The sequence below is a fragment of the Ranitomeya imitator genome, chromosome 3 (genome assembly GCF_032444005.1).
Source record: "Ranitomeya imitator isolate aRanImi1 chromosome 3, aRanImi1.pri, whole genome shotgun sequence".
NCBI lineage: Eukaryota > Metazoa > Chordata > Amphibia > Anura > Dendrobatidae > Ranitomeya > Ranitomeya imitator.
Window position 1 is genome coordinate 471674447 of NC_091284.1, and position 14817 is coordinate 471689263.

Genomic DNA, 14817 nt, shown 5'->3' on the forward strand with positions numbered 1-14817 from the left:
ATGCACAAGTTCACTAGGACTTTTTAGGCCGGCGTCACACTCGGCGTAAGACAATACGGTCCGTAATTTACGGCCGTAATACGCTGAAAAGTCCCCAAAATAGTGGTCCGTATCTCCTCTGTAGGCAGGGTGTGTCAGCGTATTTTGCACATGGCCTCCTCCGTATGTAATCCTAGACTTGCGGTGCTGCACCCCCTGCTGGCATAAACTCATATGAACTCAAGCATGAGAAAATATTCTGAAAAATTCCCATGCTTGAGTTCATATGAGTTTATGCCAGCAGGGGGCGCAGCACCGCAAGTGTAGGTAGCTACATTCCACTGCTTTCCATTCATTCCCCACTTTTTACAGGCAGGAGCACAGCTGCATTAGCAGAGCTTCTGCCCACGCCAATTTTTTCTGTGATTTAACCCTTTATTTTAATAGCTAGAGCTCCCAAATTTTACACACAGACACTTCTAACATTAGTAGTGCGGAATATGAAAAAAATAAGGGATATGAAATGGTTTACTGTACAGTATGTAAACCATGTCTCATATCCTGTCGGGTTTGGGAAGGAGATAGCAAAAGCTGGCAATTGAATTACCAGCTTTTCTGCTATCTAGAGCTGTATTAAATATAAATATATGTATGTATATGTGTCTCACTGACATATACAGTCTATATATATCTATATATATAATTGTCTAAGGGTTTTTCCGTCTGTCTTTCTGTCTGTCTGTCTTTCTGTCTGTCTGTCAGTCCTGGAAATCCCGCGTCTCTGATTGGTCGAGGCCGCCAGGCCTCGACCAATCAGAGACCGGCACAGCATCGACGTAGAAATCCCGCGTCTCTGATTGGTCGACGCGGGATTTCCAGGAAAGACAGACAGACAGACAGACAGACGGAAAAACCCTTAGACAATTATATATATAGATATATACTAGCTATTGAACCCGTTCTACGCCCGGGTGGCGAGCATTTACAGTGGGGCAAAAAAGTATTTAGTCAGTCAGCAATAGTGCAAGTTCCACCACTTAAAAAGATGTGAGGCGTCTGTAATTTACATCATAGGTAGACCTCAACTATGGGAGACAAACTGAGAAAAAAAAATCCAGAAAATCACATTGTCTGTTTTTTTAACATTTTATTTGCATATTATGGTGGAAAATAAGTATTTGGTCAGAAGCAAAATTTCATCTCAATACTTTGTAATATATCCTTTGTTGGCAATGACAGAGATCAAACGTTTTCTGTAAGTCTTCACAAGGTTGCCACACACTGTTGTTGGTATGTTGGCCCATTCCTCCATGCAGATCTCCTCTAGAGCGGTGATGTTTTTGGCTTTTCGCTTGGCAACACGGACTTTCAACTCCCTCCAAAGGTTTTCTATAGGGTCGAGATCTGGAGACTGGCTAGGCCACTCCAAGACCTTGAAATGCTTCTTACGAAGCCACTCCTTCATTGCCCTGGCGGTGTGCTTTGGATCATTGTCATGTTGAAAGACCCAGCCACGTTTCATCTTCAATGCCCTTGCTGATGGAAGGAGGTTTGCACTCAAAATCTCACGATACATGGCCCCATTCATTCTTTCATGTACCCGGATCAGTCGTCCTGGCCCCTTTGCAGAGAAACAGCCCCAAAGCATGATGTTTCCACCACCATGCTTTACAGTAGGTATGGTGTTTGATGGATGCAACTCAGTATTCTTTTTCCTCCAAACACGACAAGTTGTGTTTCTACCAAACAGTTCCAGTTTGGTTTCATCAGACCATAGGACATTCTCCCAAAACTCCTCTGGATCATCCAAATGCTCTCTAGCAAACTTCAGACGGGCCCGGACATGTACTGGCTTAAGCAGTGGGACACGTCTGGCACTGCAGGATCTGAGTCCATGGTGGTGTAGTGTGTTACTTATGGTAGGCCTTGTTACATTGGTCCCAGCTCTCTGCAGTTCATTCACTAGGTCCCCCCGCGTGGTTCTGGGATTTTTGCTCACCGTTCTTGTGATCATTCTGACCCCACGGGGTGGGATTTTGCGTGGAGCCCCAGATCGAGGGAGATTATCAGTGGTCTTGTATGTCTTCCATTTTCTAATTATTGCTCCCACTGTTGATTTCTTCACTCCAAGCTGGTTGGCTATTGCAGATTCAGTCTTCCCAGCCTGGTGCAGGGCTACAATTTTGTTTCTGGTGTCCTTTGCCAGCTCTTTGGTCTTCACCATAGTGGAGTTTGGAGTCAGACTGTTTGAGGGTGTGCACAGGTGTCTTTTTATACTGATAACAAGTTTAAACAGGTGCCATTATCACAGGTAATGAGTGGAGGAAAGAGGAGACTCTTAAAGAAAAAGTTACAGGTCTGTGAGAGCCAGAAATCTTGATTGTTTGTTTCTGACCAAATACTTATTTTCCACCATAATATGCAAAAATAATGATAAAAAAAACAGACAATGTGATTTTCTGGATTTTTTTTTCTCAGTTTGCCTCCCATAGTTGAGGTCTACCTATGATGTAAATTACAGACGCCTCTCATCTTTTTAAGTGGTGGAACTTGCACTATTGCTGACTGACTAAATACTTTTTTGCCCCACTGTATATTGGTATATGGTCTCCATCCTGGTATGTGCTGCTCCCATCCTGCGTCCCCATCCTGTCATGTGCTGCTCCCATCCTGCATCCCCATCCTGTCATGGGCTGCTCCCATCCTGCGTCCCCATCCTGTCATGCGCTGCTCCCATCCTGTGTCCCCATCCTGTGATACGCTGCTCCCATCCTGCGTCCCCATCCTGTCATGTGCTGCTCCCATCCTGCGTCCCCATCCTGTCATGCGCTGCTCCCATCCTGCGTTCCCATCCTGTCATGCGCTGCTCCCATCCTGCGTCCCCATCCTGTCATGTGCTGCTCCCATCCTGCGTCCCCATCCTGTCATGTGCTGCTCCCATCCTGCGTCCCCATCCTGTCATGGGCTGCTCCCATCCTGCGTCCCCATCCTGTCATGTGCTGCTCCCATCCTGTGTCCCCATCCTATCATGCGCTGCTCCCATCCTGCGTCCCCATCCGGTCATGTGCTGCTCCATCCTGCGTCCCCATCCTGTCATGCGCTGCACCCATCCTGCGTCCCCATCCTGTCATGCACTGCTCCCATCCTGCGTCCCCATCCTGTCATGTGCTGCTCCTTCCTGCGTCCCCATCCTGTCATGCGCTGCACCCATCCTGCGTCCCCATCCTGTCATGCGCTGCTCCCATCCTGCGTCCCCATCCTGTCATGTGCTGCTCCATCCTGCGTCCCCATCCTGTCATGCGCTGCTCCATCCTGCGTCCCCATACTGCCTCTCACCCGCTCGGCCCCGCTGCCTCTGACCCGCTCGGCGCCGAGTGCTGGGGGGCCTGAGCAGGCGGGGACACCGGCGCGCTGTGGGGGTCAGGTGCCGGTATCGCTGCCAGCTCAGGCCCCCCAGCACTTACTATATTCACCTGTCCTCCGTTCCACCGCTGTGCGCCGCCATCTTCCTGGTCCACTCGCTGTGACTGGTCAGTCAGAGGGCGGCGCCGGCGAGCATTAAGCGCGTCATCGCACCCTCTGAACTGAAGGTCACAGGCAGAGGAACGGGAAGATGGCGGCGCACAGCGGTGGAACGGAGGACAGGTGAATATAGCCGATACTCACCCTCCTGGTGGTCCCTGCTTCTCTGTTGGAGATCGCGGTGTGCGTTCAGTGTTAACGCATACCGCGATCTCCCGGGAGCGTCACTCTGTGAGACCCAGACTGCGCCGGCGCTTGCGCAGTCTATAAAGGTTTCGGACAGAGTGACGCTCCCAGTGTTATATTATAGATATATATATATACAGTGGGGCAAAAAAGTATTTAGTCAGTCAGCAATAGTGCAAGTTCCACCACTTAAAAAGATGAGAGGCGTCTGTAATTTACATCATAGGTAGACCTCAACTATGGGAGACAAACTGAGAAAAAAAAATCCAGAAAATCACATTGTCTGTTTTGTTATCATTTTTTTTGCATATTATGGTGGAAAAAAAGTATTTGGTCAGAAACAAACAATCAAGATTTCTGGCTCTCACAGACCTGTAACTTCTTCTTTAAGAGTCTCCTCTTTCCTCCACTCATTACCTGTAGTAATGGCACCTGTTTAAACTTGTTATCAGTATAAAAAGACACCACCTGTGCACACCCTCAAACAGTCTGACTCCAAACTCCACTATGGTGAAGACCAAAGAGCTGTCAAAGGACACCAGAAACAAAATTGTAGCCCTGCACCAGGCTGGGAAGACTGAATCTGCAATAGCCAACCAGCTTGGAGTTAAGAAATCAACAGTGGGAGCAATAATTAGAAAATGGAAGACATACAAGACCACTGATAATCTCCCTCGATCTGGGGCTCCACGCAAAATCCCACCCTGTGGGGTCAGAATGATCACAAGAACGGTGAGCAAAAATCCCAGAACCACGCGGGGGGACCTAGTGAATGAACTGCAGAGAGCTGGGACCAATGTAACAAGGCCTACCATAAGTAACACACTACGCCACCATGGACTCAGATCCTGCAGTGCCAGACGTGTCCCACTGCTTAAGCCAGTACATGTCCGGGCCCGTCTGAAGTTTGCTAGAGAGCATTTGGATGATTCAGAGGAGTTTTGGGAGAATGTCCTATGGTCTGATGAAACCAAACTGGAACTGTTTGGTAGAAACACAACTTGTCGTGTTTGGAGGAAAAAGAATACTGAGTTGCATCCATCAAACACCATACCTACTGTAAAGCATGGTGGTGGAAACATCAAGCTTTGGGGCTGTTTCTCTGCAAAGGGGCCAGGACGACTGATCCGGGTACATGAAAGAATGAATGGGGCCATGTATCGTGAGATTTTGAGTGCAAACCTCCTTCCATCAGCAAGGGCATTGAAGATGAAACGTGGCTGGGTCATTCAACATGACAATGATCCAAAGCACACCGCCAGGGCAACGAAGGAGTGGCTTCGTATGAAGCATTTCAAGGTCCTGGAGTGGCCTAGCCAGTCTCCAGATCTCAACCCTATAGAAAACCTTTGGAGGGAGTTGAAAGTCCGTGTTGCCAAGCGAAAAGCCAAAAACATCACTGCTCTAGAGGAGATCTGCATGGAGGAATGGGCCAACATACCAACAACAGTGTGTGGCAACCTTGTGAAGACTTACAGAAAACGTTTGACTTCTGTCATTGCCAACAAAGGATATATTACAAAGTATTGAGATGAAATTTTGTTTCTGACCAAATACTTATTTTCCACCATAATATGCAAATAAAATGTTAAAAAAACAGACAATGTGATTTTCTGGATTTTTTTTTCTCAGTTTGTCTCCCATAGTTGAGGTCTACCTATGATGTAAATTACAGACGCCTCTCATCTTTTTAAGTGGTGGAACTTGCACTATTGCTGACTGACTAAATACTTTTTTGCCCCACTGTATATATATATATATATATGTTTTTACAAATATTTGAGGCCATGGATCCATTCTATGTCCATTTTGCAAGCAGACGAGAAAATCTCGCCATACGGATGCCATACGGATGACACACGGATAATTTTTTGGAGAAAAAAAATCGCATCCTCGCATTGAATACGGATCACTGTTCAGGAAGTTTTCTGCGTATATCGGCCATCATAAACGGATATTTTTATATGTTGTGTGTGACTCCGGCCAAATTCACACTTCTGACATCCTGCCTTAGGCCATTAGTGCACAATAGTATTTTTCTTAGTATTTTGCATCAGCATTTGTAAGCCAAAACCAGAAGTAGAAAATACAGTGAGAAAGTGAAATGGAAAGATCTGAATCTCTTGTCTGTTTTGTATCGACTCCTAGCTTTTTTTTTAAAATGCAAATTACTGTCATGTAAAAGAGACCATGCTAAAGGAATACAGTTTTGCCATTTGTTGCGTTGCATTTTTTTTAAAGGGATAGTACATAAGTTGAATGTTACAAATCACTGTGCAAATTATTATTCATTTTATAGATTTTATTTAGTATATTTTAACTATAATGGAAACTATTAAATTAAATTATTCCTGATCATTTATTTCCAAATTTTTCACTGTGCATATAGAGAGAAGACAACACATGAAAGAGTTATTCTCACAATGGCAATATATATATTTTTCACAAAGCACAGTATCTGCATTACGATTGCTAATATACAGTATAAAATGTTATGATAAGGTAATTCAGTACCACAATGGACCTAGAAGTCAGAGCACATACAGTGACCTGACAATAACCCAAAAACATAGAACGAGCTCTGAGACGTGGGAACTCTGCTGACCGCAATCCCTAATCCTCTCCAACAACACTAGAGGCAGCCGTGGATTGCGCCTAACGCTCCCTATGCAACTCGGCACAGCCTGAGAAACTAGCTAGCCTGAAGATAGAAAATAAGCCTACCTTGCCTCAGAGAAATACCCCAAAGGAAAAGGCAGCCCCCACATATAATGACTGTGAGTTAAGATGAAAAGACAAACGTAGAAATGAAATAGATTTAGCAAAGTGAGGCCCGACTTTCTGAACAGAGCGAGGATAGGAAAGGTAACTTTGCGGTCAACACAAAACCCTACAAACAACCACGCAAAGGGGGCAAAAAGACCCTCCGTACCGACTAACGGCACGGAGGTACACCCTCTGCGTCCCAGAGCTTCCAGCAAGCAAGAAAAACCAAATAAGCAAGCTGGACAGAAAAAACCAGCAAACAAAATAACAAAAGCGGAAGTTAGCTATGCAGAGCAGCAGGCCACAGGAACGATCCAGGAGGAAGCAAGTCCTATACTACAACACATTTCAAAGGTCAAGCGTAGGACCTCATATAAGAGAGATGCCGTAAAGTGGCTATGAGGTACACATAAATATGGCCATTTTTATGCGCTAAAAGCTCTCATTTTTCATATTTCTAGTGCAGTAATGCAGTTCAAATTTCGTGTTTTCAAGTTTGCATGTTTTGGCGCTGCAGTGTGCTGCCCTTTTTACTTAACTATACTAGAACATTGACTGGAGGCCAGGATCAAAGCACTAGGTGGAGTTAAATAGAGCAGCACCTACACATCACCTGAGGAAGGAAACTCAGAAGCCGCAGTACCACTCTCCTCCACCAACGGAAGCTCACAGGGAGAATCAGCCGAAGTACCACTTGTGACCACAGGAGGGAGCTCTGCCACAGAATTCACAACAGTACCCCCTGTTGAGGAGGGGTCACCGAACCCTCACCAGAGCCCCCAGGACGACCAGGATGAGCCATATGAAAGGCACGAACAAGATCGGGAGCATGGACATCAGAGGCAAAGACCCAGGAACTATCCTGAGCATAACCCTTCCACTTAACCAGATACTGGAGTTTCCGTCTTGAAACACGAGAAACCAAAATCTTCTCCACAATATACTCCAACTCCCCCTCAACCGGGGCAGGAGGATCAACAGATGGAACCATAGGTGCCACGTATCTCCGCAACAATGACCTATGGAATACGTTATGGATGGAAAAAGAATCTGGAAGGGTCAAACGAAAAGACACAGGATTAAGAACCTCAGAAATCCTATACGGACCAATGAAACGAGGTTTAATCTTAGGAGAGGAAACCTTCATAGGAAAATGACGAGAAGACAACCAAACCAAATCCCCAACACGAAGTCGGGGACCCACACAGCGTCTGCGATTAGCGAAACGTTGAGCCTTCTCCTGGGACAAGGTCAAATTGTCCACCACATGAGTCCAAATCTGCTGCAACCTGTCCACCACAGTATCCACACCAGGACAGTCCGAAGACTCAACCTGCCCTGAAGAGAAACGAGGATGGAACCCAGAATTGCAGAAAAATGGCGAAACCAAGGTAGCCGAGCTGGCCCGATTATTAAGGGCGAACTCAGCCAAAGGCAAAAAGGACACCCAGTCATCCTGATCAGCAGAAGCAAAGCATCTCAGATATGTTTCCAAGGTCTGATTGGTTCGTTCGGTCTGGCCATTAGTCTGAGGATGGAAAGCCGAGGAAAAAGACAAGTCAATGCCCTGGGAACCTCTGTCAGAAACGATATTCTCTGGAATGCCATGTAAACGAACCACATGCTGGAAGAACAATGGCAGCAAATCAGAGGAGGAAGGTAATTTAGACAAGGGTACCAAATGGACCATCTTAGAGAAGCGATCACAAACCACCCAAATGACTGACATTTTTTGAGAGATGGGAAAATCTGAAATAAAATCCATAGAGATATGTGTCCAAGGCCTCTTCGGGACCGGCAAGGGCAAAAGCAACCCACTGGCACGAGAACAGCAGGGCTTAGCCCGAGCACAAATCCCACAGGACTGCACAAAAGAACGCACATCCCGCGACAGAGATGGCCACCAAAAGGATCTAGCCACTAACTCTCTGGTACCAAAGATTCCAGGATGACCAGCCAACACCGAACAATGAACCTCAGAGATAACTTTATTCGTCCATCTATCAGGGACAAACAGTTTCTCCGCTGGGCAACGATCAGGTTTATTAGCCTGAAATTTTTGCAGCACCCGCCGCAAATCAGGGGAGATGGCATACACAATTACTCCCTCTTTGAGAATACCCGCCGGCTCAGATACACCCGGAGAGTTGGGCACAAAACTCCTAGACAGGGGATCCGCCTTCACATTTTTAGAGCCCGGAAGGTACGAAACCACAAAGTCAAAACGGGCAAAAAACAGCGACCAACGAGCCTGTCTAGGATTCAACCGCTTGGCAGACTCGAGATAAGTCAAGTTCTTATGATCAGTCAAGACCACCACGCGATGCTTAGCTCCTTCAAGCCAATGACGCCACTCCTCGAATGCCCACTTCATGGCCAGCAACTCTCGATTGCCTACATCATAATTTCGCTCAGCAGGCGAAAACTTCCTGGAAAAGAAGGCGCATGGTTTCATCACCGAGCAATCAGAACTTCTCTGCGACAAAACAGCCCCTGCTCCAATCTCAGAAGCATCAACCTCGACCTGGAATGGAAGCAAAACATCTGGTTGACACAACACAGGGGCAGAAGAAAAACGACGCTTCAACTCTTGAAAAGCTTCCACAGCAGCAGAAGACCAATTGACCACATCAGCACCCTTCTTGGTCAAATCGGTCAATGGTTTAGCAATACTAGAAAAATTGCAGATGAAGCGACGATAAAAATTAGCAAAGCCCAGGAACTTTTGCAGACTTTTCAGAGATGTCGGCTGAGTCCAATCATGGATGGCTTGGACCTTAACAGGGTCCATCTCGATAGTAGAAGGGGAAAAAATGAACCCCAAAAATGAAACCTTCTGAACACCAAAGAGACACTTTGATCCCTTCACAAACAAAGAATTAGCACGCAGGACCTGAAACACCGTTCTGACCTGCTTCACATGTGACTCCCAATCATCCGAGAAGATCAAAATATCATCCAAGTATACAATCAGGAATTTATCCAGGTACTCTCGGAAGATGTCATGCATAAAGGACTGAAACACTGATGGAGCATTGGCAAGTCCGAGTGGCATCACTAGGTACTCAAAATGACCCTCGGGCATATTAAATGCAGTTTTCCATTCATCACCTCGCTTAATACGCACAAGATTATACGCACCACGAAGATCTATCTTGGTGAACCAACTAGCCCCCTTAATCCGAGCAAACAAATCAGATAACAGCGGCAAGGGGCACTGAAATTTAACCGTGATCTTATTTAGAAGGCGGTAATCTATACAAGGTCTCAGCGAACCATCCTTCTTGGCCACAAAAAAGAACCCCGCTCCTAATGGCGACGATGACGGGCAAATATGCCCCTTCTCCAAGGACTTCTTCACGTAACTCCGCGTAGCGGCGTGCTCAGGCACAGATAAATTAAACAGTCGACCTTTTGGGAATTTACTACCAGGAATCAAATCGACAATCACAATCCCTATGCAGAGGTAGGGTATCGGACTTGGGCTCATCAAATACATCCCGGTAATCAGACAAGAACTCTGGAACCTCAGAAGGGGTGGATGACGAAATAGACAGAAATGGGACATCACCATGTACCCCCTGACAACCCCAGCTGGACACAGACATGGATTTCCAATCTAACACTGGATTATGGACTTGTAGCCATGGCAACCCCAACACGACCACATCATGCAGATTATGCAACACCAGAAAGCGAATAACCTCCTGATGTGTAGGAGCCATGCACATGGTCAGCTGGGTCCAGTACTGAGGCTTATTCTTGGCCAAAGGCGTAGCATCAATTCCTCTCAATGGAATAGGACACTGCAAGGGCTCCAAGAAAAACCCACAACGCCTAGCATACTCCAAGTCCATCAAATTCAGGGCAGCGCCTGAATCCACAAATGCCATGACAGAATAAGATGACAATGAGCAGATCAAGGTAACGGACAAAAGAAATTTTGACTGTACCGTACCAATGGTGGCAGACCTAGCGAACCGCTTAGTGCGCTTAGGACAATCAGAGATAGCATGAGTGGAATCACCACAGTAGAAACACAGCCCATTCAGACGTCTGTGTTCTTGCCGTTCAACTCTGGTCAAAGTCCTATCGCACTGCATAGGCTCAGGTTTATGCTCGGATAATACCGCCAAATGGTGCACAGATTTACGCTCACGCAAGCGTCGACCGATCTGAATGGCCAAAGACAGACTCATTCAGACCAGCAGGCATAGGAAATCCCACCATGACATCCTTAAGGGCTTCAGAGATACCCTTTCTGAAAATAGCTGCGAGCGCACCTTCATTCCATTGAGTGAGTACGGACCACTTTCTAAATTTCTGACAATATACCTCTATCTCATCCTGACCCTGACACAGAGCCAGCAAATTTTTCTCTGCCTGATCCACTGAATTAGGTTCATCGTACAGCAATCCGAGCGCCAGGAAAAACGCATCAATATTACTTAATGCAGGATCTCCTGGCGCAAGAGAAAATGCCCAGTCCAGAGGGTCGCCACGTAAAAAAGAAATAATGATCCTAACTTGTTGAACTGGGTCACCAGAGGAGCGAGGTTTCAAAGCCAGAAATAGTTTACAATTATTTTTGAAACTCAGAAATTTAGTTCTATCTCCAAAAAACAAATCAGGAATAGGAATTCTTGGTTCTAACATAGAATTCTGAACCACAAAGTCTTGAATATTTTGTACTCTTGCCGTGAGCTGATCCACACATGAAGACAGACCTTTAATGTCCATCGCTACACCTGTGTCCTGAACCACCCAAATGTCTAGGGGAAAAAAAAGGCAAAACACAGTGCAGAGAAAAAAAAATGGTCTCAGAACTTCTTTTTTCCCTCTATTGAGAATCATTAGTACTTTTGGCCTCCAGTACTGTTATGATAAGGTAATTCAGTACCACAATGGACCTAGAACTCAGAGCACATACAGTGACCTGACAATAACCCAAAAACATAGAACGAGCTCTGAGACGTGGGAACTCTGCTGACCGCAATCCCTAATCCTCTCCAACAACACTAGAGGCAGCCGTGGATTGCGCCTAACGCTCCCTATGCAACTCGGCACAGCCTGAGAAACTAGCTAGCCTGAAGATAGAAAATAAGCCTACCTTGCCTCAGAGAAATACCCCAAAGGAAAAGGCAGCCCCCACATATAATGACTGTGAGTTAAGATGAAAAGACAAACGTAGAGATGAAATATATTTAGCAAAGTGATGCCCGACTTTCTGAACAGAGCGAGGATAGGAAAGGTAACTTTGCGGTCAACACAAAACCCTACAAACAACCACGCAAAGGGGGCAAAAAGACCCTCCGTACCGACTAACGGCACGGAGGTACACCCTCTGCGTCCCAGAGCTTCCAGCAAGCAAGAAAAACCAAATAAGCAAGCTGGACAGAAAAAAACAGCAAACAAAATAACAAAAGCGGAACTTAGCTATGCAGAGCAGCAGGCCACAGGAACGATCCAGGAGGAAGCAAGTCCTATACTAGAACATTGACTGGAGGCCAGGATCAAAGCACTAGGTGGAGTTAAATAGAGCAGCACCTAACGACTTCCCTACATCACCTGAGGAAGGAAACTCAGAAGCCGCAGTACCACTCTCCTCCACCAACGGAAGCTCATAGAGAGAATCAGCCGAAGTACCACTTGTGACCACAGGAGGGAGCTCTGCCACAGAATTCACAACAATAAAATAAAGGTTCTTTCTTGTAACTTTGTATTTTGTCTCCATCTGTTTTTTTCACATTTCCCAGCAGCACACTGCTTTTTCTCAGTGCTGCAGGTCCCTTACTCTGTTCTCCTGTATTCTTCTTAATAGAAATAGATAGGTCTCAACATGGGCAATTTTAATTATATGGATGAGATGATCATTGATTGTTATGAATACTGTACAGTGATTGTGACTCACTATTTGACCAATATCCATTACTATTTCCAAACTCCATATTTCATTGGTGTTTTATAGGGATCTTCAGAACATGATCATGCTCTTCCCCTACATGCACAACAGAGTTAAGGAAAGAATAGATGAGCTGTGCTACAACACGACTGACAGGGTAATGAGGGTACCGTGATGGAGTCCGATTTATGAAACAGACTCATAGGGGTGATATGTTTCTTATAAAGTAAACAGAGTCATCAGGTGCAAATGCAACTGTTAGCAGTGGGATCTTCGGAATAGACTATCTAAGCTGTGCCACAAACCGGCTGTCACATTTTATTATCTAAGGTTATTAGGTTCCATGTGAGCATGCCTGACTGATAGCATTAGAACTACTGAAGGACCGATCCTCTGGCAATGAAGACAAAATAGAGCAATGTTTACTTAGCTGTAGATTAAAAAAATGGCATCTAACAACCTGATTATGTGTCTTCATCACACCCTAAAACCTCTCCTACACATACTAATTGATGTATTATGCTTTGGTTGCAGAAATTTGGATGACTGGATTCAGCAGTCTGACTTTCACGATAACAAGAATAATGGTCTATGTCATTATGTGGTACCCCAGGGTCCTGGTCGTCACAGTAGCATTTCTTTCCTCCCGGGGAGAGTGATGTTACGCTTGAAGATAAAAAGGGATAACTGTAACCAGGTAACACAAGATGCAACACATTCACACTCCAGGCCACCAGGGGGAGCTTTTGATCCTATTTACTAGGTGACTCCCCAGATATATGGTAGTCTGTGGGGAAAGTTAGTCAGTCCTTGCCAGGAAACAGACTTGATCAGTCTGAGGCAGAAGAGGGTTTACGGAGCTGTGTAGCTGCAGTGCAGCAGTTCCCGGAAAGAGACATTCAGAAAGCTGAATACATTGCAGTGAATGTGCAGGAGAGGATACCAGGGGGAGACCAGCCCCGAGCAGGCTGCCTCCTTCTGAGGCGCAGAAACTGGTAGCCGGAACACCGAGGATCGTAAGGCCCTCCACGACTTACATTATAGACTGGCAGGACAGTTGTATCTCCATGGTACCTGTCCGCCTTAGTGCCTAGGAGGCACGGTGACACCCGTAGAGGCTGGGGCGTGCTAGAGTCCCTATAAACCACCTCAAGTCACCAGTCATACGGGTCATGTCCTATCCTATATGGTGGACAGATAGAGCAAGAGAACACCTGTGAGGACCTTACTTGAAGCTATAGGCAGTAAGGGACTGCAACACCATGGCGCTAGAGGAAGGCTTTGATTTACACCTAGATAACGGGACTCCTAACTTGCCTCCAAGCCGGCCGGACCCTGCCTGCCCTGTGATCTGGTGTTCTGGACTGTGGCTGCTGAAGTCTTCAGTAAATAAGGTAAAGAGACTGCAAACCTGTGTCCTCGTTCTTCACTGCACCTCTCACCATCTTCCATCTACACACAGGGAGCCTTTGGGACATACTTCATCTGTGGGAAGGTATACCATCTAGCTGCCATAACATCACCCCAGAGGACCCCTTAACCCCTTCCAGACATGTGCCGTACTAGTACTGCTCTGTGGGAACTGAGTTCCCGCAAACTGCAGTACTTGTACGGCGGCACGATCGCGTGGCCTCACAGTGAGCACCGCGGCGATCGCTTGCGGGTGTCAGCTGTATATGACGGCTGACACCCCGCAGCAATGCTAGCGCCGATCATGGGCATTTATCCCCTGTGATGGCGCTGTCAGTACTGACAGCGACATAGAGGGGCATCGTGCAGGGACAGGGCTCCCTGTGCTCTCACACCGGAACAACGCGATGCAATCCCCGGATCCAAGATGGCCACGGGACTCCTTCCTGGTCATGAAGTGAGGTGGCTAGCCGGCGCCTGCTCAGAGCAGGCGCCGGAAAGCCTTCTGCACTTCTTGTCAGATCGCTGATCTGACACAGTGCTATGCACTGTGTCAGATCAGCGATCTGATCTAATATAGTGATGTCCCACCCTGGTACAATGTTAGAAAGTAAAAAAAAAATAGAATGTACAAAAAAAAATAACCAAATAAAGAAAAAAAAAATCCCAATAAATCCATTTATTTATGTAAATAAAAAAAACAATAAAAGTACACATATTTGGTATCACCGCGTCCGTAACGACCCGCTCTATAAAACGATCCCACTACTTAACCCCTTTAGTGAACACCGCAAAAAAAAAAAAAAAAAAACGAGGCAAAAATCAACGCTTTATTATCATACCGGCGAACAAAAAGTGGAATAACACGCGATCAAAAAGACGGATATAAATAAACACGGTGTTAGGACTGGCGGAACGCACCAAGAAAGATGTGATAGATGCGTTCGCAGTCCGGGGTCCACCGTGCAGGTGAAAACCTGCTGCTAGTAAATGGCAGCGTAATATGGCGGTGGAAGCGAACCCGGTAAAGCCACAGGTCCGCAATACCGCAC